At 47.4% G+C, this 10,853-nt stretch overlaps 1 pseudogene; it reads left to right on the top strand.

Moving 5' to 3' along the window:
• Positions 1 to 1,020: 1,020 nt before the first annotated feature.
• LOC136510599 (disease resistance protein Pik-2-like) lies at positions 1,021 to 4,698 on the top strand (annotated as a pseudogene).
• The last annotated feature ends 6,155 nt before the right edge of the window (positions 4,699 to 10,853 follow it).

Below are 10,853 nucleotides of genomic sequence, written 5' to 3'. Positions count from 1 at the left end.
TTTGGGAATGGTAGCCTCCTCTGCTTCCTGGCCAGGCAGCTGTCACACAGCTCACCTCCGTGCTTGATGTGGGGTAGCCCTCAGACCATCTTCTCCAGCCGACCAAGCACGTCGAAGCTGAGATGTCCGAACCGGGCATGCCACATCCACGGTTCCTCGGTGTGTCTTGCCGCCAGGCACAACGGCTGCTCTACCTTCAGGTCGAGCTGGTACAACTGGTTCAGAGACCTCTTTACCTTGGCAAGAAGTCGCTGCTCCTGGTCCTTGACCCTAAGGACTCCGTCCTTGATCAGCACCTCGCTACCACGCTCATCCAGCTAACCAATGATGATAATGCTGGAACACAGCTGCGGGATGTAATATACATCCGTTAGCGCGTGGTGCTCCCCGTTCTGGCACATGAAGATGATGGTGTCGCGCCCTTGGATAGCCACCCTTGAGCCGTCACCAAACTTCACCGTACCGGTAACATCATCGTCGAGCTCGGAGAAGGATGCCTTGGAGCCCATCATGTGGTTGCTGGCACCAGAGTCCAGATACCACCGCTGCTCCTGGTCGGCGCCCACACGTCTGAGGTGGACTTGGGCGCATGGTTCGTCGAGGTTGACAGCCTTTATGGCCTTCCCAGGTCCTTCCACCATCGCCGCCTCTTCCTTCTCCTCGGCCTCGACGTTGTGCAGTGCACAGAACGTCGCCATCAAGATAGTGGCCTCATCATCATCATCAGCTTACGCCAGATGAACCTCAGCCTTCTTCTCTTGCTTGCGATTTGGGCACTCCCGTGCCCAATGGTCTATCTTCCCACAGCGCCGGCAGGCATTGGGGTCGACCTGCTTCTTCTTCTCTGAAGAAGCCTTGCCACGGCGCTTGCCATCGCCACCGCGACTGGAGGAGGCTACCTTCCCGGAGTTCCTCCGAGCAGCCCACTCCTCTATCAGCAGCAGTTTGTCGCTGTCCTTCGTTGTTGTCGCCTGCTCCAGGCGCTCGTCCACAGCCCGCAGATGGCCTGTCACATCCTCAATGGTGAGGGTGGACAAGTCCAGCATCGTCTCTATGGAGAGAGCGATCTGGATGTACGTTGTCGGCATAGAGTGGAGGTACTTGGAGACCGCCTCCTCTTCGTCGATGGTGACGCCATGGCTCTTCAGCTTGCTGATGAGCGTCTGCAGGCAGAGGGAGAAATCATCTATCGTTTCACCATCCTTGAACTTGAGGTTGGCGTACTCCTGATTCAGAAGCTAGGCCGTCGCCTTTTTTGCGTGGTCGGAACCGACGCGCATCGCCGTAATAGCCTCCCACGCCTCCTTAGCCGAGCTCTTCGCCCCCAACGGCTCCCTGTACTCCGCCGGTACAGCAGCGAGGATAGCCTCCAATGCTGACATATCATCTTCCTCATTGTCGGTGCCCTTGTCAACAGCATTCCAGAGTCGTCGGACTCTGAGCTTGACCTTCATGGTCACCGACCACTCTCCATAGTTGGTGTGAGTCAGCGTCGACCAACTGGTGCCGCTGACCTCCCGCACCGTGCGAACAACGACCTCCGGTCATGGCTAGGCAGCCACAGCAGTGCCACTGCTGTTGTCCATCTCCGAACCGTTCGTCATTGCCAGCGGTTAGTCCGGCAGCAGCGTTCGTACGGCTCTGATACCACTTGTTAGCCCACAGGATCACCGACTCAGGTGAGTCGACCACTCACCAGTCTTGCCGACCACGGCCGAGCACGACCGAGGCTGTCCGACCACACACACTATGGCTCGAGGTAGAAGAAGAGGGAGAACAGAGTATACACACAGTACAAGCACCAGCGTTAGCTGGGGCCCAGTATAGGAGAGGCAGAACTGAACTCTCTTTATTGAGTTGCAGTGGCAAACTATATATAAAACTCTATCCATCTAGTCCTAGTACAGCGTACATGCTGCAACAGTAACTAGATAACACAGCAGGACTACCTTTTGCACATGTCCCTGCATGTGGCTACAATGCGGCAGGTGAGCCGTTCGGAGCCTGCCTCTACAGCGGCTACAGTACCACAGCAGGGGCCTTTTCAGCGCCGGCTTCCCTTGCTGTGTGTTCACACAAGAAAACAGTAGATTATCTAACAGGAGCATCACTAAAAAAATATTATCCTAATGCCATAACCAATAAGTGTGCCTATTTTCCTCATATGTGTTTTGTATTTTATTTCTTCCCAGGTATCTCCTCTTAATTGATGACATATGGTCTGCAAAGACATGGGAGAGCATCAGAATTTGTTTGCCAGCAGAGAATAACAGAGGCAGTAGAATAATAGTGACTTCAAGGTTTCAAGCTGTTTGTGCTACGTGCTCCCCAAATGATAAAATTGACCTTCTGCATACAGTTGATTTTCTCACGATGATGAGTCCAAGAGATTATTCGTTCAAGGTGTTTCTAATCCAAAAAGGGCGTACTTAGTGCAGGGAGCTCCCGCTTTATGTGGGGTCTGGGGAAAGGGGTTAGTGGCAAGCCTTACCCTCGCCTGTGCAATGCGAGGAGACCGCGACTCGAACCCGGGACCTTCCGGTCACAGGCGGTAAGACTCTACCGCTTGCACCAGGCCCGCCCTTCATGTTTCTGAATCCAAAAGCAGCAAAAATAATGAGATAGTTCACAACCATGTCCCTGAAGAGATTTGGAAAATATGTGGGGGCTTGCCTTTGGCCAGTCACCATGGCTGGCCTAGTTGCCTGCAACCCAAGCAAACACAGTGATGATTGGCAAAAAGTCTGCAAATCATTATTTCCAGAACCTGTGACTTCTCTTACTTTAGACGGGGTTAGAAGGATACTTGACTGTTGCTACAATGATTTGCCTGCAGATCTCAAGACCTGTTCGTTGTACTTGAGCATATTTCCAAAGGGTTGGAAAATTAGCAGGAAACGTTTGACCCGGCGATGGATAGCTGAAGGTTTTGTTAGTGAGAAGTAAGGGTTGACAGAGGAGGAAGTTGCAGAGACATATTTTAATCAGCTCACAAGAAGAAAGATAATACGTCCTGTGGAGCACAGCAGCAATGGGAAAGTAAAAACCTTTCAAGTTCATGACATGGTCCTTGAATATATCGTGGCCAAGTCGAGTGAAGAGAACTTTATTACTGTAGTAGGTAGCCACTGGATGATGCCAGCACCTAGCAATAAAGTCCGTCGACTTTCAATGCAGAGCAGTGGTTCCAAGTATGGAAATTCAACAAAAGGTATGAACTTATCTCAGGTTCGATCATTGACCATTTTTGGGAGCCTGAACCAACTGCCATTCCATTCATTCAATAATGCAATAATACAAGTGCTTGATCTAGAGGGCTGGAAGGGGTTGAAAGAGAAACATCTGAATGACATATGTAATATGCTTGTCCTGAAGTACTTGGGCCTTCGACGGACAGAGCTTGCCAAGATTCCCTCAAGGATTGAGAAGCTTGAGTATTTGGAAACTCTTGACATAAGGGAGACAAATGTTGGGGAGCTTCCAAAGGCTGTAGGCCAGCTAAAACGAATCAGTAGCATACTTGGTGGAAATAAAACCCAAGGAAGGGGTTGAGGTTGCCTCAAGACAAAAGTAAGGACCCAAGGAAAAGTATGTTGGCACCGGAAAGGAAAAGTATGTTGGCACCGGAAAGGAAAAGTAAGGATGGAATGAAAGCACTCCGTGTACTCTCAGGATTGAGATCATTGGCGAATCAACAGCCGTAGCAGGCCTTCATCAGTTGACCGGATTAAGGAAGTTTGCCATCTATAAGCTCAGCATAATGAAGGATGGTGACACATTCAAAGAGCTACGGTCCTCTATTGAGTACCTTGGCAGCTGTGGATTGCAAACTCTGGCAATAAACGATGAATGTTGGCACCGGAAAGGAAAAGTATGTTGGCACCGGAAAGGAAAAGTATGTTGGCACCGGAAAAAAGTAAGGATGGAATGAAAGCACTCCGTGTACTCTCAGGGATTGAGATCATTGGCGAATCAACAGCCGTAGCAGGCCTTCATCAGTTGACCGGATTAAGGAAGTTTGCCATCTATAAGCTCAGCATAATGAAGGATGGTGACACATTCAAAGAGCTACGGTCCTCTATTGAGTACCTTGGCAGCTGTGGATTGCAAACTCTGGCAATAAACGATGAAGGTTCTGATTTTATCAACTCCTTGGACACCATGTCTGCACCTCCAAGATACCTCATCTCCCTTGAGCTGTCTGGAAAGTTAGAAAGGCCCCCACAGTGGATGAGTAAACTACATATGCTGAACAAGTTAACCCTATCATTAACAGTTCTCCGGACTGACACTTTGGAGCTCATCTGCGCCCTGCCATCATTGTTTTCTCTTACCTTTTCTCTGAATGCAGTGAATCTGGATGAGGACACACAGGAGATCCTCGAGAAGAACAAAGAACAGTCCGATGGGAAGATATTTGTCCCTGGTGGATTCCCAAGTCTTAAACTGCTCCGCTTCTTTGCCCCTCTTGTGCCAAAGCTAGGTTTCAGCGACAATGCAATGCCATCACTGGAGATGATTGATATGAGGTTTGGCGCTTTCGAAGGTTTGTTCGGCATTGACACCCTGGAAAATCTCAAAGAGGTGCATCTCAGAGTTAATGACCAAGCAGACGAAACAACCAAGTTCTTTGTCGATGATCTGAAGAATAATGGCCATGGACTGAAAGTAATTGTTGATCATGTCATCACTTCTTGAAAATGGCAAGATATCGGTGCTGCCCAGAGAGCACTTAATAAGTCACTGACACATGCTGTGTTGGTTTCGAGTGGGTAATTTCTTATTATCAAACGTATTTTTGCTATTCATGTTTGAAAAATAAATAGGGATGGACATAGTATGCGTTCACATCCCATGGTATTGTAATTTGTTATTGGAATTTATTTGGTTTTCCTCTTTATGTTTGGATGGTGTGCTATTAAGGTGAAACATTGTTTGTTCTAATGACATTATATCTTCTGGCAAAGGGGATACACCTCCCTAAAGAAACCACTGTTTTCGTTTCATCCTTGGGTCCGTTAGTGATATATTCTTTTGTGGTACATATTATTATATAAAGCTCAGGAAGTTTTTGCGTATTGTGAATCTGTGATGAAGTGTTGGTTGTCTAAATGGACGCTTGGCTTGGCAAGTGAAACAAGATGCAGCAGCTACACTCGACGCATACTAAGAAAACTAATGGAATGTACATCATGCCGCTCATCGTTGAAAGGAAAACAGCATGTCGTTTTCTTGTTTCTATTCGTGTGAAACAAATGCCGAAATGACAGATGAGTTGAAGAAAAACGGTGTCTAAAATAAGAACAGGGCATATGACAGGAGAGCATAAAGGGCAAGACATATATATGGCCCCACTGGCTCTGTGAGAGAAGGAGAGAAGAGAGAGAAAAACAGCTTCTGTAAATAGTGCATGAATAGTGAATGCGTCAGAGAAGCTGGAACCGGTGTGAGCCCTACCAAACGGGGCCTAAGTAGGCGTTACCTGGATTTCATTTGGGGAGGGCTAGTGGATTGGGAGGGAGTCGAGCCTAGCGGGGAGGAATCTCACTGGGCCGGTGACGACGATGACAACGGCGATGGCAACGGCGTGGCGCCGCCATAGCTGCTCCTCTCACCAGATCACAGTCGCACCTCTGTTAGTGGGCCCATAGGGGATCGCCGATGAAACGTGTTGGTAGGAGGATTGCTGTTTGATCAGGCCGTCCCAACGCTTGCGCGAGGGGCCTTTAGCCTGATAGGCCCAGGCCCACTCGAAATGGAAGCCAGAATTCAATCCGTCACTCAACGATTTTTTTTTTGTTGCGATTTTTTTATCTTCAGGCATTTGTCCATGGATGCGCTGGAGCTGACGGGTCTGCGTGAGTCGTCTGCGTCGTAGAATATTTGCAAAAAAGCCCTTCGCGGACAGTAACCAGAGGAACCTGTCGTCTCGTGAGACGACGAGGAGGGCTCGTGCTCCCAGGTGTAGTCGTCGACCGAAAGCTGCGTTGTACGGTGTCGTCGTCTCCCAACGGTGAGGCGCGGGATCGAGCTGTGCCACGTGGGAGAAGGCAAGCCGCGCGCCAAAATCCCTCCTGCAGCGTGCGGGAAAAGCGAAGAGTGCACCCAAATGTCGAGCGCGGCGGCGCCAGTGGAGCTCAAGGGCGCGATGCAGATAGGAAGACGCCGACTTCAGCTAGGAAGATCAAGGGTACGGCGGCGGCCGCGCCCGCCGCCACCACCCCCATTCCAGTTCGCTGCCCAAATCCGCTCACACCGTCTTCCGCATCGACGGCCGCCACCTATCCAGCTAAATCACCGTTCCAGTAAAGTTTGGCTGTCTCCAGGAGCAGGAGATATTCATTCTTTGCTCTCCCAGGAGGCAGGACCCTACGCAGCTCCCCCAGGACCATATGTGCTGTCTCCCGCGGCGTACAGCACCCCGGTAAGTGCTCCAGCAGCAGCAGTGTCACGACATGGACAACGCCCACCACATGCTCAACGAAATGCCTGTAAGGTTTGCCTCTCCAGTCTCCAGCAGATAAGCAGCTTAGCCTAGCTCTGTAGTACCAGCTCAGCTCTTTATTTTGTAGTTCGATTTACAGTTCAACAACTTGGCTTGTCTGAATCTTTTGTCTCCTGATGTGCCTTCTTGTTAGGTGTTCTCCATAGGTTAGAAGACGATACCCGCAGCAGCACTTCGAAGAACAGCACTTCAGCTGTATTGAATTTATCTGTTTGATGGGAGCAGCAGGAAATTGTTTCAGTTTTTTATGTTGTTTCTTTGTAATCTGTAGTTTTAGTTCATTAGTTGCATGTTTCTCCGCTGAATCTTGATGCTGTAACAGTAACATGTTGATGAGTGCATGTGAACATGTTGTAAGCCAAATGTAGATGAATGCACACTACTACCAGTCCTGTAAGCGTGAGTTAAATATTGGTCATGTCAAGTTGTTGGATACATCATGTTACGTTTTATCGAGTTATCTAGTTTACATTTTGTCTATGTGATCAGCTAGCCACATAATAGTATATAGAAATCATATTTACGCTTGATCATAGCTATATAGAAGCATTAAACAACTTGCAGACAGTCAAATAGACAGCCCATTGTACGATATGTCTATTTAGGTGTCTATGTGTCAGATTCCAAGAACTTGCAGATAACTCTCTGTCTGTGAGTTGAATATGCCCTAAGGTCTGTCTCAGTGGGAGTTTCATGTCTCAGTTTCCAACATATCTATATTTTGGAAACAGTAGAAACTCTTTCTACTCCCATAAACCTTTTATTATCTCCCTTCATCAATACGGTGCCACATCAGCACATTTAATGCCCATAAAACTCTGATGAAACCCCATTGAGACTGACTTAAAAATCATGTCTTTCCATACAGCCTTACCTGGGGAGTGGGGACACAACTAAGATAGGTACCACCGGAGATAAAAAAAAAACAGGTACCACCGGAGCGACAGTTGTTTTTCTTTTTGGGGCGCCGGACTCTGAGGGTCATGCCTATTATAGGATTTGTTCTTTTTTTTATTTCAAATTCGATACATATACTCACTCCATCCTAAAAAAATGCAAACAATTCTAGCACTCGTATATTATTCTAAAAAGAGTGCAACTATCACGACCCAATCATGCACATTGATTTATCATAACCATCATGAGCATAATCTGCATTTTATTATCATATTTTCAAAAAAAAACATGATAATCTGCATTATCTGGGCTCTGTTGTCATTTTTTGGATAGTCTGACCCTGTTTGTTGGACAGTTCGTGAATGCCAGGGCATGTCTGAATAAGTTTGCACTTTTTTGCACTGCACATCCCCTTGTCAAACAGTCCAACAAAACTCGTCAAATAGTCTGATATATCACAATTCGCAACCATGCATCAAATGGTGAGTTGTCAACCTCTAAACTCACCTAGATCCACATGTCCAGCTCTCACGAAATCTGAACACCAAGAGGTCTCTCACCCTCTATGTCACTCTTTCACTCTCACACTCCCTCTCTCTCTCTCTCTAGTTCTTCATCTCTCTCTAAACCCCCACCAATGCGAGGAAGGGGAGGAAGGAAGGGGAAAGCAGCAGAGATCAACCATGAAGCTCACCATCACCAGAAAGGATGACCTACACATGCTCTTGCTTAGGATTGAAGAGGGAGGAGCTCTCTCTTTCTCCCTAGCAAGGGAGGGTGAAAGCCCTATGTTGGTTTTAGTAATTGACTAGTGGACTAATGTTTTCAGTGAGTCGTGATTAAGCTAGGGTCCACACCGGTTCTAGAAAAAGCTAGGGTGCACACCGAGGTTGTGAGTAAGGCTAGGAGATGGATAAAGGGTGATCGGTCCAAATGGAGCAAGCTCTTTGCTATTGCATTTAACTTGACTATGTTGATACTATTGCATATAAGTTACAATATGACTAGAAACCTGCTATTTTACCTATTTGGGCTTACATCCTTACAATTGACTCATCTACCTTCTATCATGATTGTTTAATGTGGTTTACTACGTAACTCATGGTTCATATGCTTAGTAACAATAGAAGTCGAGGTAGTGATGGGTTCCTCACTTCTTGCGTGTTATAGTAATTGTTTTCACACAAAACAACACAACTAGAGCAAACTCTAGAATTTGACCACGTGATGAGAATTTAACTCGAGGACCAGCAAGGGGTTGGGTCATATCAAGATAGGGAGGTCTTGGATGGTGTAGCTCGCTAGACCGATTAAGGACCGTATATCCATAGTAGTAAAATTGAAACACATTTGTATATACCACTTGCCATGCATGTATGGTAAGCTGTAACACCCTAAAATTTAAATTTTTGGAAATAGAGCTAAAAAGATTTAATTTAGAATTTTTGTGCACACGAAATATAGGAAAATAAAATTTTTCATCAAATTAAAATTCATCATAAGGTAGCAATATGTTGAGCATACATGCCATTGCATTTGATTCATTTGGTTGAGTGGTTTTGATTGAAAATTCAAAATGGTTTAAATTTCTTTTGCAAATGAAATTAAAAATGGCATTGAAGTAAGAGAAAAGAAAGAAAAAGGAAATTGGAAAATAAAAGAATTTAAAAAGGTTGTCAAATTTATTTTTGAGAACTTACTAAAATTTCCCATTTTTAATTAAGTTGAAAAGTGTATTTGAAATCCCATTCAAATCTGATTTGATTCATATTTGAATTTGGTTTGAAAATGAAAAAGGAAAATAGAAAAGAAAATTTGGAAAAGTATATTTCATTACTCTCCCCTCCTATTTGGCCCAAAGCCTGCTGTCGGCCTGCTTCTTCTCTCTGTTGAGCCGGCCCAGCTCTCCATTTCCTTCTCCCTCCCGGCCCACTGCTCCTTCTCATCCCTCTCTTTTTCTTCCGCTTGCAGCCCAGCAGCAGCGTCGGCCCGCACTTTCCCCTCCGCACGGCCCAGCAAGCAAGCAGCCTAGTTCCCCGTCGCATCGCGCATCTCTTCCCTCCTTCCTTTCGCTGACAGCCGGGCCCCACCTGTCAGGCGCACTATTTCTCTTCCTCCAAGCCGTATCCGCCTCGGGCACGACTGCCACCGTCGCCTCTGACTCCGCGCCAGCCACGCCTCTCCTTGCCATGCCTCCCAAGGCTCCAGGGCCTTAAATAGCGGATGCCCGTGCCCTCCGCTTCCAATCCGTAGCTCCAGCGCCACAGCCGTCCTCGTCGAGTCACCGTAGCCCTAGCCGGCGCGAGCTTGGAGAGCCGCCGCCCGCCTCGTCAAGCCTCGCACCCGTCCTGTTCCCTCTCCGCCGCCGAGGAAACCCTAGGTGAGTCCACCGTCGCCCCCTCTTTCTTCCCATGTCTCTGGTTCGTCAAACGGTGGACCGTAGGCTTAAGTTCGCCGAGCGCCGCCGCTCCGGCCATGGCGCCGCCGCATATGAGCTCGCCGCTGGCCACCTTGAAAGGTCCTAATGGCTAGAGGGGGGTGAATAGCCTAATAAAAATTTCTACAACAACACTTAACACAAAGGTTAGACAATTATGAGGCGAAGCAAGTGTTGTGCTAGCCTATTCAAAATGCAAGCCACCTACCACAATTCTAGTTTAGATAGTGTCTATTCACACAAAAGCTATGACACTACCCTATGTTAGTGTGCTCTCAATGGCTAACTAAAGAGCCACACCAACCATGCAAGCAAGCTCTCACAACTAGCTACACTAAAGAGCTTGTCAACTAGTTTGTGGTAAAGTAAGGAGAGTGATCAAGAAGGTTATACCGCCGTGTAGATGAAGAAACCAATCAATCACAAGGATGAATAACAATGAAGACCAATCACCTCAGAATCAATGATGAACACAATGTTTTTTTACCGAGGTTCACTTGCTTGCCGACAAGCTACTCCTTGTTGTGGCGATTCACTCACTTTGAGGTTCACGTGCTAATTGGCTTCACACACCAAACCCTCAATAGGGTGCCGCACAACCAACACAAGATGAGGATCACACAAGCCACGAGCAATCCACTAGAGTATCTTTTGGCTCTCCGCTGGGGAAAGGTCAAGAACCCCTCACAATCACCACGATCGGAGCCGGAGACAATCACCACCCTCCGCTCAACGATCCTCGCTGCTTCAAGCCGTCTAGGTGGCAGCAACCACCAAGAGTAACAAGCAAAATCCACAGCGAAACACGAACACCAAGTGCCTCTAGATGCAATCACTGAAGCAATGCACTTGGATTCATTCCCAATCTCACTATGATGATGAATCAATGATGGAGATGAGTGGGAGGACTTTGGCTAAGCTCACAAGGTTGCTATGTCAATGCAAATGGCCAAGAGAGTGAGCTTGAACCGGCCATGGGGCTTAAATAGAAGCCCCATGAAATAGAGCCGTTAT

The sequence above is a fragment of the Miscanthus floridulus genome, chromosome 16, assembly GCF_019320115.1.
Source record: "Miscanthus floridulus cultivar M001 chromosome 16, ASM1932011v1, whole genome shotgun sequence".
In the NCBI taxonomy this organism is placed as follows: domain Eukaryota; kingdom Viridiplantae; phylum Streptophyta; class Magnoliopsida; order Poales; family Poaceae; genus Miscanthus; species Miscanthus floridulus.
This window is presented reverse-complemented; position numbering and strand designations above follow the sequence as displayed.